We start from the raw sequence: 14,705 nt of genomic DNA on the forward strand, positions 1-14,705 counted from the left end.
TACATAATATTTAGCTGGCCGTAAACAGGGGAACGATGAGGAGTAAGTAGAGTGAGACGTCTTTTTGTCTGTGGTTAAATCTATCATATGCAAATAAAAATGTGCTAAAATCCTGAAAGATTAATCAATGAACAGTCATCAAAAGAAATATTTCAATTGCCCAATATCTGCGAAATTAGTAATTCAACGCCGCAGCCCACTCATCGAAATTATGAAACTGCGCCCAAATTTGCGATTCGCTCATCGCGATCGCTCGCTTGCCTACGCATCAATTGTTGAGCAATCCGGCGCGAAAATACCCCACACACCGAAATTGCAAAATACAACTCCTCTAACGTAACACCTCTCTCTCTTGAGATCGGTAGTGCGGTGCCGGATGACCAGCCAGCATCCGCGGCGAAATGTCGCACAATATCCGAGTACCCCCCATGCCCCCGCACCTCACCGCAACCAACCCATCCAACGATCGAGTTCCAGCACTGCAGAGGAAAGTTACTCCACCGCTCGATCACCGACCGACCAACCGACCACCTTCCAGAAAACTTTCTCGGCGCAACATTACACGATTTATCAGTGCACAAACATCGCCGTCCGTGGTGGTGGCGGCGATCATCATCATCATCATCATCGGCGTCCTCGTCGTCGTCATCGATCGCCGCCGAAGTCGGTTGAGTCACTCACCCGAACGGGGGGATCTTCGGGCCGTCCCGAAGCAAAGCCGAACGGTGGAATGAAAGTGATAACGCCACCCCCCTCGTACCCAAGGACCCGGGTGGAATTTCCGAGTGACCTTCGCTTCGGCACGTCGATGTGAGTGCGTGAGTCACTCGGACCCGGAGCCGGAGCTCGATCGCGTGAGTTCGAAGATCCGTTTACGCAACCGCGGCGAGCCTCGTGAGAGCACACGGTTGGGCCCGGATGTTACGGCGCTCGCTGCTCCGCAGCAGCGCAAAAGCCTTCTTCGATCTCCTCGATCGCTCAGTGGGTTGCGCTTGGCATGGTGCGGTGCCGAGGCGGATCACGATCCACGATCAGCGTCGTTGCGCGGCGCGCGCGCGCGCGAGAGTGTGAAAGAAAAGAAAGTGGGAGAGCAACCTGAAGGCCAACCGCGCCGAGGTACGGACCAAATCGCCGTACACATCGTTTAGTTTGGAAGTATTTTTTAACACTGACGGTTGAGCTCTCGCAGAGCGCAGGCATAATTTCCTTTAGGCGCGTTTGGAGCCCCAAGACGTGTGCGGGTTTTAGTCATTTCGCCACGAGCAGCAGCGATCGGTTGTAGTTTTTCGGGGGAAAACGGTTCACGGCGGCACGGAGACAGTGTGCGCGAAACATTTTCGAGTCTGCTAGTTCAGTAATCGAACAGATTGTGCCGCATTCGGGTGGATTTTGAATTGGTCTCGAATTATTATAACGTGTCGCAGTTTATTGGCCGGTCGGTCGTACATAGTGAACGAGTGCGTTGATTGCAAGTGATACTACTGTGTAAGTTTCTTCTGAAGTTCTTTAGGGTTTTTTGGAGAAGTTGTGTTTTCAAATAAAATAATCATGATTTGTTGAAATTAGTTGGTAATATTTTAAGATAGTTTGGAATCGTGAGGTCCTGCGCCAGGAAATCACTTTACCAATTGGTAAAATGTTACAACAATTTCCATTGAAGTTGTGTCAATACTTCGGAATATCCGGAACTGGCTTCGTCGACCATCCCGTAGGAACTCGATCATGTGGCAAAGCTGTAGATCGTTACGAATATGCAACCACGTGAAGCATTAGGAAACCAACTAAATGTAGCGATTTCTCCGCATAAATTGGAGTGAAACATTTCTCTGGAAAAGGTGTGAATATCTAACTCACGGGGAAGACGCCCGGAAGTAGGCTAATCAAGCTATTCTTCCCAAATGTTTCCTTCTCTACTACGGAATGCAGGGGAATGCATCGTAATGGATACCCAAAAAAAAATGTAGATCGTTCTCCAAATAGACGTGTGAAGTGCTCTAATAGGAAGATAATTACAAATCAAACAACAATTTTCGGATTCGAAACATGAAATCGAAGAATATAAACCGCGGATACGTTAACACAGGTGGAATTAAGAAGTACAAAAAACAACCCGCGAGAAGAACACGCGAAAATCAAAGTGAAGCGTAAGGTGAAAAACGGCAAATTTCGGGTTTTACGGTTTTCTACTCGTCGTCTTTAATCGCCGCTGCTAGCCAGCAGCCCCAGTGTGAGGAACCTGAATTATTTATAAGAGATTATCGAGAGCCGTGGCTCCCCCTTGGGGAGAGCTTACGATTATCCGGTGTTGTTGGCCAGTACTGGCCGTAGTGACCCATATACGTCCATCGGGAAGGAAGACGATGCAAGTGCACAAGAAGAAACCGACCTGTACATAGTTGTTGTGCCTAGCGATGCGTAACTACTCGATCCAAGTGTGCCGGAGAAACTTACGTCGGACCACGTGGTGTTGCCGCGAATTAGGACACCAGAAGAAACCCACGTGCAAAACAGTTTTTAACCCCACTGGATAACTTTAATGTGAACAAGGATTTCAGCTGATGAACAAGTGACACGTTAACCGCAAGCTGAAGCGGTGAAAGTGATCGTCGACGACCGCCGTGGTGATCCAGTCCAACCGTAGTGTAGTGACAAATGAGCTTGCTTGCTCGTTTGCTTGGGAGATCCGTGAGTGTGTGTGGCCCGCAAAGATTTCCTTCGGGGCGCGCTAGTGAAAGTGAAAACGGCGCAAACGAGAAAGACTGGATCGCTGTGTCAGTCGACCATGGGTGCAAGTCGACGGACAGGTTGAAGGAACAATGTGAAGACTCTCCCATCTCGGCGGAAGAGCGAACTTTGTGTGCCCATAGCGTAGTGAAGCGGCCCAGGCGGCGCACACAGTCATTGGCATGCAAATTGCGGATACAAGCCACAAGTGGATGAGTACCATTACTGGGAGATGCGATATTCGGGGAAAAAATGGAGATAATTCTGGGGGAGTTTGTGGTTTGAGCGCTTTCTGATTGATGTTTGGCAAACAAGTTGCTATTGTGGTGTGAGGTGGGTTTTTGTGATGCTGAGTGTTCTCCAGTTTACTATTGTTTGGAGAAATGTTCGAACACAAGGTTGTATGTGGATAACATGGAAAAGTGATGAAAGGCTGTTTGGTGGGTTGTTGTTTGGCTGAAAAGATTTCGGAAGGCCATTTGACAGATGCCGTATAAAACATAAATCATTCAGTGCCCGACTGTTGAATGTAAAATCATCCGCTTTCTCGCAGTCTCACACTCCACGGAAAGTTTATTGTTTTGAAAGTGTTGATGCATACCGGTAATCGTCAGTGAAATTCTGTAATATGGAAAATCCTGATCTCATTATACTGAACTAAAGGAATTTCTTATATTAGACAGATAAGATAGAAAAACTCATGTCGTTTGAGGGCTTTCAGTGGAATTTTTGTTGATATGCATGAGGAATCCTAAACGAAAGCTTTCAAAAATTCTTTTGGAATACGTCTACAAATATTAAAACAAAACTCAACATTTAAACACAAAATATGTGTCAAAAGCATGTGGGATTGCCCGCACAGGTTGACAATTTGCCACTAGGTGGATGTGGGAAATAAGTGATCAATGGACAGATTCAAAGCAGATACAAAAGTGTCATCTCTGGAAACATTCTTCTAGTAATCAAAAATAATTTGGCAGCGCACAAATTAGTAGGAAATTTTACCGCAAGATGACACTAGCTGTCAAATAACCTTTTTGAATAGCACCTCTATCCCGGGATGGACATGAGATAGAAAATTTTCGTCTTCGATGAAGTTTTTCAGAAACTCAAAAGCAATCTGGTAATGCACCAATAATTTGAATAATTCGTCACTAGGTGTGGCTGGTTACCAATTAAAATGTTTAATTGCTCTATCTCAAAATTCCAAGCAAATACAAAAGAGCCATCTCCGGCAAAGTTCTTCTGGAAGTCAGAAGCAATTTGGTGGTGCAACAATTTGTTGGAAAATTGACCGCCAGATAGTGCTAGTTTCCAAGAAAGTTTTGAACTGCTCTATCCTGTGGATACAAAGCAAATAGCAAAATATCGTCGACGACAAATTTTCTTAGCAGGTAAAGATCAGTACAGTTCGATTGATGTGCTGTAATAAATTAACATACCGATACTACGAACGTACACAGACTTCTTGAGTAGAATCGTATCATTTACTAAACAAACATATGTAATTGTTTCGTGAGCCAACACACAAAACTGCAAGTCAGAAAGAAATTACCGCTGTAGAAAAAAGTAAATAAGATGACGCGCAGCAAATGTCAGAATCATTCGGTACATCACATCATGGTATGGAGAAGACAAGAGGCCTTTAGACTTTGTATTCAAAGACCATCGAAGTTTTCCACGATTTTAAAATTTAAAAACTATTATTATAATTATTTTTATTTGCGAGATTTTCAGCCCAAGGCAGGCTCATCTCAGCGAATTTAAAAAAAAAGATTTAATGGAAAACTGCATCGTATTTTCAATGTAATTTATAGCAGTTTTATTTTGAAATCATGAAACGAATGCATGTAAAAATATCAAAGAAAAACTAAATGAATTTATTGTGGGCAGAAAACATGCTAGATTTGCCCAAATAAAAATGTAATATCGCAATATTAAACTAGGGTAACTTTGGGTATTATCGGCCGGCTTGTTTTTTTTCGTAGTTCGGCTAAATTTCATGAAACTTGGACATATAATTCAGTTTGGTTGGGAAGGATTTGCAGCCTACAAGTATCAAAACAAAAATGACAAAGAGAGAAAAACTGCCGAAAATACATAAGTTTCCTCAAATGCTTAGCGAAAGTATTCAAAAATGTTGTTCCAAAAACGTTGTTTTGTTTTGGAAAACTTGTGTGAAAAATTCTTGAGATAATTTAAAATTAATTTACAACAACTTTTTGCAAAAACTCACGCAATTATAAACTATTAGAATTTATTAGGAATTGTCTGGAATCTGTCTCCATCAAACTGATGAGGTGAATTCAGATGGGGTTATTGCATCTAGGATAGAAAGCAAACGCATCAGGGAATCTTGCTGAAATTCTTTGAAAATTTTCTGAAAATTTCACAAAGTATACATCCAAATTTATCGAGAAACTAATTGAGTGATTTTTGGCAAAATAATGAAACTTTTCCTGTGGAAACATGTTCCGGTGTTTCTGAAGCAGTTTATCTCTCTAGAAAAAGTTCTGCAGATATATTAGCGTGGTTCAAAAAATCGGTTTTGCTCCACACCGCTTATTCGATTCCTAACCAGATTATATGACTTCTCCCAAAATTTGAGCTCATTTGGTTGAAAATTGAGACTGCACAAGCCCATCAAAGTTTGTATGGGAATTACTATGCTGCCCATATTCGCATAGGTGACGTAAACGCCATATAGGTCAAAATTCACTTTTTTAGCTTAACATATCCTACACCATGTATAGCATATGCTCCAATCATTATAAAAATGTGTTTGTTCTAAAACATGTGAGTATATTGAAAAGAACGTTTTGACGTAACCACCATGTGGTCGCAATACTGACGTCTGTGAACAAGAAAACTAAAATCTCTCCATAAAACGTGATTGAACATAATTTATTGAAATAATTTATTGACATAAACATAATTTATATTTGAGATATCTAATTATTTGATTTCAGATGCCTGAAAATCATTTTCAATATCAACAACTTTCATAGTGAATATTATCAATTATGTTTAATACTTATTATGGATGCAATGTAGATACTGAAACATTTATGATGCTTTGACAACAACATGCGAATAATTTAACAAATTGATACTTGATAGCCTACAACTCGTAATGGTGAGTTTATGCCGATTGAAGTAATCGTTTCCACTGGTCTTAGTCCTGGATCAATCGCTTCCAGTTGCCCTGAGATTTTGGAGCCCCTTAGGGCCGCAAAATGCAGTTGAGGAAGACCTAAAAGGCCAACGTGCGCGCCCTACCACGAAGCCAACGGCTCCTTCCTGGTTCTCTGCTAATATGGTATAAGTTTGTCATTTCTCTGGCATACGAGCTACGTACCCAGCCCACCGCAGCCTGCCGTGTTTTATCCGCTTCATTATACACCGTGTCCAATAAGTTCTCATACAAAATCAAATTGAATTCCTTTCACATCTGTAATTAGGATTATCAAAGTAAATGTATCAATTGAAAGGCAAACTAACACTGACCGAATGCAGCATACGTTTTTAAATTAACTGTCCTTTATCCTTCTCTGCTGATCGCTTATGTGTCGTAAGTCAGTTTCAGCTGGCACGCACGCCATTTCTTTGGTATTTCGTCAATTTTCAACGATTAATGGTTTAAAGTTGAAACAAATTAGGTTCCTGTTCTCACCATTGCTAATAGTAACTATGACCAAAAGAGAAGAAATATGAGACTTTGTATTGGTGGAGTACGAAGCCATTTTATTTTGAGCAAAATAATACGTAAATCAAACAAAAATGTCCATTTTCCTATTTGAATGAGATTTGTTGTGTTAAAGAAGCATGGCTGTGTCTTATCTGGTTGATTCACAACATTCTCACTTATAAAACGTACTTGTATCCCTTTTGTGGTAAATTTTATCCAAAATTTACGTTTTATGATGTTTATCTTCAATATAACGATCATTTTCAAGGAAATCAGCTCAAGTGAAGCTAACTTGCAAATTTCTTACCATATCATCACCTAAATTGTATTGGTTCATCTTTAGTATATCCACTTCGTACAATACTTGGGATATAAACTCAAAATTTAACCTTATGGACTCTATTTAGCTACCGAATGAACAACTTTTAGGACATTTTTCTTGCGTGCCGGTGCAAACGGATTTCAGAAAACGGTAATGTACTGTTAGGCTTATAAAAACAAATAGAAAATAATGTTATTCTAAACCGTATGCTTTATTTAATCAGTATTATGTGGCCCTTCAATACATGCATTCATTTTGAAAATATGAAACACAGATGTAAAATAAAATTATATTTTCTAAATTTGTATTTTGTATGAGAACTTATTGGACACGGTGTACATCAGTTAACCGATTTTGTCAGCCTGTTTCGGGGACACATTTTTTGTTCTCCCTTAATATCTAAATAGATTTTCAAGCAGTAGTTTAGTTGAATTAGTTGAAGTTTGACCGTTAGTTAATGAGAGCAAAAAGTTTGTGGGGCTGACAAAATTGGGTTCATACTGTATCGATTTATTTACATACTTGGTTCAATTCGTAGTTTATGCAACGCCGCCATATGCCGTGATCCTGGTTAGCGGCGAGTATTGTTCGCAGTTAACGTGCTTACTTTAAATTACTCTAAAATGTGTGTTTGTCAAATTTCCTAAGTATAGAATCCAAATACCTCATGTATGAACATTTATATTTTTTGTATTGATGGTTGTGGTAGATCTCTATCGCTTCCTCTGAATTACGACGTAAACTCCTCAAACCCCCTTCAGCTACTTACTAAGTGCTTGAAGCAAACTCATTGAAATAGTAAACTCATGGTTAGCCTCGAGTAAAATTATTCCACAGCAAAACTATTATAAGTTTTACGTTTTGTTTCAAAGCCATCATTGAAACAATACTACTGAACTGTTGTGGTTTTTCAGTCTAACAAAAGTGAAACGGTCAGGAGTTTGGCATAGCCGTTTTAATCTTGTTAGACTGAGAAAGCCACAACAGTTCAACATTTCTTCCCAGTCGTAAATATCCTCCAAAACTTAGATAAATTAAATCCATATCTATCTCATTAGGCGTTGGGTGTATGAGCTTTTGTTGTTTACTAATTTAATTGTAAAAACTTAGTGTAGAGGAATAGTACAAGGTTATTAAAATGAAATTAGTTTCGTAACATTTCGTAATTTGTCGAATATGAGAAAAAATAAATGAGGCCCGCGGGTGACACTTAATGCTTTAGTTTATCAAGTAAATCTCAAAAAAATGTAAATATTACTAAGGTATTTCTTAATAAATAGTTACATACAACAGCATTTTTTGAATAAGGCATAAAATAACCTATTCAAAATAAACTGCTTTAATTGCAAGGTGCATTGGTAGAAGCCGTTAGGATCCATCGCAGAGCCTGGAGATTAATGTTAATTCCGGTATTTTGCACACATTCAACGAAATAAGAAAACTGGTCGGCGTAAAGTCAAATTGGACTAGGCGATTTTTTGGACAGGTAAAGATAAGCCAAGGAATCATAGTATTTCAAGAAACAATGCACATGTTTTGATATCCCAATTTCTTGCAGGACATTTCCCCATAATCATTGAAAAACAGAATCTTACTACGATGCCCACGCTTTATGGTACGCTCGACCGCACTATCAGATAGTTCATATTTTCAAAATGTGACGTGTTAACTTTTTTTCTGAAACCACGGTTAGTACATCTTCTTTCGAGTCGGGACTGCTGCTTATCAACAAAGAATGTATTTAACGCATGAATACGGACATTCATCCGGAGACCCGGGTTCGATTCCCGTTCCGGTCGGGAAATTTTTTTTCGACTCCCTGGGCATGGTGTATTATTGCACTTGCCTCACAATATACAAATGCATGCAATGGCAGGCAAAGGAAGCCCTGTGGAAGTGCTCAAAGAACACAAAGTTAAAGCGATGCAGGCCAAGTCTCAGTGGGGACGTAAAGCCATATAGAAGAAGAAGAAGAATACGGACATTCCGGAAAAAATCTAACACGTGCTCAGAAAACGGGTACCGTATAAGCTAACATAACGGTCATATCAATCTGGTTGTTACGTCAACTTATCCGTGTAATCATTCATCAAAACGACTGAATGGTCGCATAAACTGACGTACACGTTTTAAATATGGAAAAATTACATGAAACATCTTAAAATCATTGCGGCTCACTTTTTGTAGCTGTAATCCACGAAACTGACAGATTATTTCATTCAAATAGTCGGTGCATATGTAAATCCGGAAAAAATCTATAAAATCGTGTTTTCCCATCAGAGCAGACGTTGGTGGTTACATCGACTATGCGAATATGGGCAGTATGGGAAAATGATGTTTTTCATTCAATCCACCGTAACATTTTCCTAAGTACCCTAGTGGGTTAGTTGACCCTTGGTAAACCTAGGCTACTCTATCAGCTACAACTTTGCCGAAGACCGCATTCAAATCGGACGCCTCATTAATTAGTTATCGATTTGTATCCAACTGGACAAACTTTAACAGTGATCCTCCAGCTTCCCAGCAGGCAACATTGCTGCATATAGCGCCAAAGATAGCACACAGAAATCATGGCTACTATGTTCCACTGCAAAATGCAGTGATGCCCACCGATTAGTTTAAACATCATGAGTAAAGATTTCGATTCCGGATAAAAATCGGTAACTAATTAATGAGGCGTCCGATTCGAATGCGGTCTTCTGCAAAGTTGTAGCTGATAGAGTATCCTAGGTTTACCAAGGGTCAACTAACCCACTAGGGCACTTAGGAAAATGTTACGGTGGATTGAATGAAAAACATCGTTTTCCCATAGTAATCCCCATACAAACTTTAAATGGCTTGTGCAGTCTCAATTTTCAACCAAATGAGCTCAAATTTTGGGAGGAGGCATATAATCTGGTTAGAAATCGAATAAGCGGTGTGGAGCAAAAACGATTTTTTGAACCACACTAAGATATATGCATAACACATTGAAGATGCAAATTTTAAGAAATTATTAGCTTAGGTTTTGGGATATTTTTTTTTGCAAAATTTATTCCTGATGAAAAATACTTTAGTATGGCAGTCACTCCGGAAGTCTTGAAATCACGAGTCACAGATTTCCAGGGGAAATGTAATACGAGAACTTTTGCAAATCATTTCCGAGAGTTGATAGTTGTTATTAACGTTGATGTAACTACGTAAGCTCAAGAGATTGATAATTTATATAATTTATTTCAGCTGCTAAAACAATTTAAAAGAAAACCTGTCAGACCAAGTAATCTTATCGTTTTTCACAGTAAACATTACAGGATGTTGTTGCTCCGACTGAACAAAAAAATTTCAGGATTTTTATTTTCATATTCTGGAAATTTTGTAAAACCGAAAAAAAAATTAAAAAAACCAAAACTGTTGAAAAATAAAAATTTTACGAATTATCTTTATTAAATATCGATCGAACACTCCCAGCTAGCTCCTTTGTTAACAGATTTATTCACAATGTGAACCAAATAAATGTATCAAATCTTTTGAACTAAATGTGCAGCCTTTTTCTGAAAATAAAAAAAAAGTTGAAAAAATAAAATTCAGTGCAATTTCTAAATGCGCTTCTCAAATCCGATAATATTTTAGGATTCATTCAAATATGATATCCATCGTTTACGCGGAAGAGGGGTCTTAGAAAGTGTGACACTCAATATATTAACCCTCGAGCAGTCGCGTCTTCGGCCACCCTCAGCGACACAGCGCACTCGCTGTGTACCACAAGCGAGCTTTTTTCATGGTGCGTGTACTCAGTACATGACGCGACCGCTCCCGGGTTAAGTAAGCGAAACAGCGTGACCTCTCTGTCAAGGAGAAGGGGTCTGAAATCCCTGGGAAATGATGGACATCATATTTCAATCGTCCCTTAGCAAATCAGTTATTTTTCTACAAAATGTTGGTAAAAAAAGTTTATTCTCCAATAATTAGCAAATGAAAATGTTTCAAACTATTTGTCAATTAATGCTTATCGAAAATTTTAGAAAAAATAAAAGATTTGTAATGCAGATGATATTTTTCATTAAAGTTACAGCAACTTTCTGTAAAAACCGATAAGCGATTTCATGGAGGGCTAAATGGTAAAAAAAACTTCAACTCCCCATACAAGCACAGCTTTTGGCAGAACTTCTCAAAAAAGCCTTCGTTGAAACTTTGTTCGCTGAATTTGTAAGCTGTTAGAACTAGTCAGATAGAATCTCATAAAAAATCTTACAGCATTCTTTCCCAGTTTTTACAGAAATTCGAAGAAAATTGGAAAAATTCGAAAAAAAGATTAGTAAATGGCACACTTCCTAGGAAAAAAAATCGTAGATACACTTGGAATCAGTATTTAGGGAACGTCCATAAATTAGGTCACGTGAAAATTATTCATTTTCGATGAGGCCTCTGATTTTTGTATGGGTTTTCACACTTTGCTGAAACACTCTCCTGATTCAAAACGTAACGTAATTAATCGACTTTCCTTTCTAGGTTTTTTGGGCAGGGAATTTTTGAAAACTGTTATGTAATAATTTTCAAAAAATATCAAAAGATAGAATGTTTCTACTAGACATACTCCGTAAACGAGCAAACATCAAAAAAAAAAATCTTGATCAGTTTCATACAATAAATTGATATCACATTTTGATATTGATATCAGTATGTCTTGAGCAAATTTGATTTAAAACTTTATTTTCGTTTTTCAGTCATTATCATAATTTTTTAACTTTTCAAACCATATATTCTAGAGCCCGTGGCCCAGTGATGCCATGCTCGCTTCATAGGTTTGATGGGTTTGATTCCCAACCACGACACTTACAATGAGTGCGGCTAGAGTAGTGAAAGTATTCTATTGCTGTACAATGACAAAAGTTAATATTCATAGACTGATTTTTCATACAAAATGCTAAAGTTTAAGTCGTGGTATCTCAGCTTCCAGTAATCCGATTTAGCTAATATTTTCCCAAGAACTACATATAGCGTGAATTTTAGTTTGCCAGAATTTCATTGCGTTCTAGTTTGCAGACAGTTTCAGGCGGTTTTTCAAAGGCTTTCCAATTTAATTCGAAACCGAGAGATTGTAGCTGGTTAACTTGTTCGACCTCGTTATTTATTTCTATGAGATGGAGAAGTTTGTCAGACAAAGCCACATGTTTGAAAATTTCGTCTTCGAATTATATATGCAATCAAGCTTAGATTACTTACTTTTGCCTTGGAACAACCCATTGGAACTTTCTGACTACATGCTGGACCGCAGTGAAATCCTGGAAAACTAGAATGCAAGATATTTGTAGATCGTTATTAAAATTACAGCAACATCGGACAACTGGAAGCCAAGATACAAGATCTTCAAATATGCAATTTTGCAATTGTTTTATTTGATTTTCAGTACTTTTGCCTCTTACATATCAATCAAACCAATAAATATCAGTACTTGACCTCTTCCCGGGAATATCCAAACAACTTCAATAAACATTTCGTACACTCCATTCAAAACATACACACGCTAACGCCGCTCAGCACTAAAGTGCATAATTTCCAGACTACACCAAAAATGTGTAACCCTTGCACATTTACAAAATCAGCTCCAGTGTCCGTAAAATCGTTAAATTCGCAAAAAAAATTGTACGCTAATCTAGCTAGGTTTACTAGTGACCTTGGAAAACAAAAAAAAAACAACACTTCGCATCTAGACGAGTGTACGAACTGTTTTTTGAGAATGTGTAACTGTTACACATTTTTGTGTGGTCTGGAAATTATGCACTTATGAGTAGGTCTTACACAGTTTTAGCGTGCAAACACAATTCGGTTGCCCTAACCATTCAACAGGCTACCTTCCTCGGCCGCCTCCCCTCAAAACAGGGCATCCAAATTGGATCATCGCTGTAGAATGGAGCCAATTTACTTACGCCGCACCGCGGCCGCACCGTATCGAATACAAACAACATAATTACCCCTCCATATCAAAGCTATCCATCCACAGACAGTATAGATTCCACACGGGAACCACTTCATGGCAAAACATTGCGTGCCCGCGCGTGCGCTTTTCTGATGTTTGGGGCTTGCCCGGGCATCGTCGTTTGATGATGATCCGATTATGGTGGTGTTCGACTTTCCGGAAGGCTATTATTTCGGTTCTTTACCGCCGCCGCCGTCCAAACAATTGGACTGACTATGCCCGTCCTGGATTATTGGCTTCCTGATCGGTTCCGAATCAACAACAAACCGAAGATGTTCAATGTGAACCATGCACACAAATCAGACACTTTTTGTCTCAGTTTTAGTCCAGCTCATTGCTGCTGGGATGTCTGGTTGGAAATGGAAGTGGCACTTGAGGCTCCAAGCTGACGGTCCAAAATTGTTGGAATGATAGTGACTCATGTACGCAACTGTAAAAGTGGTATGTCACGGCCGAGTCGTGCCATTACTTACAGTGGAAGTATATAGTCAGTCAGTCTCATTGCGCAAGTAGCTACAATAATGGAAGTGGTGTAATTTTGGCTCTTACGAAAATGTTTTTTGTTTGTCGCTGCTACTGCTACCGGATACCGGCGGACCCGCGAACATGTCTGTTGGTGATGTTCGGTCAGTTTGGGGCACTTTGACACTCCTCTAGTAAGCTTCTGTTATAGCTCTTTGGGGAGAAAGAAGCAAAATAGGGAGTTTTAATTTAACGGCTTCTGATTTTTCGTTGATGTGGAAGGTGTATGTGAGCAATGTTACATTTTGTCTGATGTTCAGAGAAAATGGAATGGTAAACCTATAACTGCCTGTTTCAATTGAATATTAGAAATTGGGTTTATCCATTAGATGCATTGAAACAGAATAAATGTTTTTGCTAACAAACACACGCATGGATGCAAATGTTAATATAGGGGAACTTACGTATTTTCGGAAGTTTTGTTCTCTTCGTCATGGGGAGTTTTTTGAAACCTGTTGATCTCAAAGTTGACCTCAAATCCTTCCTAAACAAGCTGAGTTATGTGCCCAAATTTCTGGCAATTTTGCCCACAAAAACCCCCCTTGACGAAGAGAACAAACCTGCCGATAATACCCTTTGTCACTCTACATAAATGCATCATGCTTTTCAAAACGACTAAACTATAAATGGAGACGCGTGGTGTTTAACTCGTACTAAAAAGTCGTTACTGTTGAATCAGTTCGTCATGTAAGCTGTACTACCAGCTAAGCACACAATTCTTAGCTGGCGATCTTTGTCATCAATTGGCGCGTGGAATCATGAAAGATAATATAAATTAGATTATGCACTATTAATTAGATTCACTTGTAATCTATTAGCGGATCGACTACTTGGTTGGATCTTGGATTCACTTGGTAAATTGGAAATGAGGTCTATTACTTGCACTTGTTTCAATACTGGATAGTGTCTTCATCAGGGACAACTAGCTTGTCATTTTGCTCTTATGTTTCGTTTGTTTACTAACGAAATTAGTTATCCCTGAAGAAGACACTAACCTTAACTCAAACCTTGCACAAAAAATAAACCTTATTTTCCCATTCATCAAGACTGTGTAGCCGTTCAAATCCAAGATTCTCTTCCAGATATTTCAAGATGTGATGTTCATGGGGTAAGTGAACATAAACAATATCTCAGATTGCTCATAGAATTTGTAGGAATCTATTAATAAACAAACCTGTTCAAGATGATACTATTAATAACATTATTGAACAGTGTTGGTGATCAGTAAATTTGGAAGAATTTCTTAAGGAATTCCAGGAGAAATTTAGAGAGGAATTCCCAGAATAATTCCTGGAGAAATTCCTGGAGGAACATCAGGGTGTCTACTACCTGGAAAAAACCTGGAAAACCGGGAATCCTCAAGGATTTGATTTAACAGGAATAAACCTGGAATACTTAGGGAATTTCGTGAATACTCGGGAAATTTTGCATCGACAAAAAATAAATAAAACATTGGATCATATGAATAAAAAAAGCGAATTTTATTACTTGTA

General features: G+C 38.9%; 1 protein-coding gene across 1 annotated transcript in view; it reads left to right on the forward strand.

The window, feature by feature from the left end:
- The first annotated feature begins 1,118 nt into the window (after positions 1 to 1,118).
- Positions 1,119 to 14,705, forward strand: part of LOC109413662 (cuticlin-4) — a 149,976-nt gene continuing 136,389 nt past the window's right edge. The window contains exon 1 of the mRNA XM_019687363.3: positions 1,119 to 1,485. The gene's annotated coding sequence lies outside the window, so the exon portion shown is untranslated. The remainder of the gene's footprint in view (positions 1,486 to 14,705) is intronic.

Source organism: Aedes albopictus, chromosome 3 (genome assembly GCF_035046485.1).
Source record: "Aedes albopictus strain Foshan chromosome 3, AalbF5, whole genome shotgun sequence".
In the NCBI taxonomy this organism is placed as follows: Eukaryota; Metazoa; Arthropoda; class Insecta; order Diptera; family Culicidae; genus Aedes; species Aedes albopictus.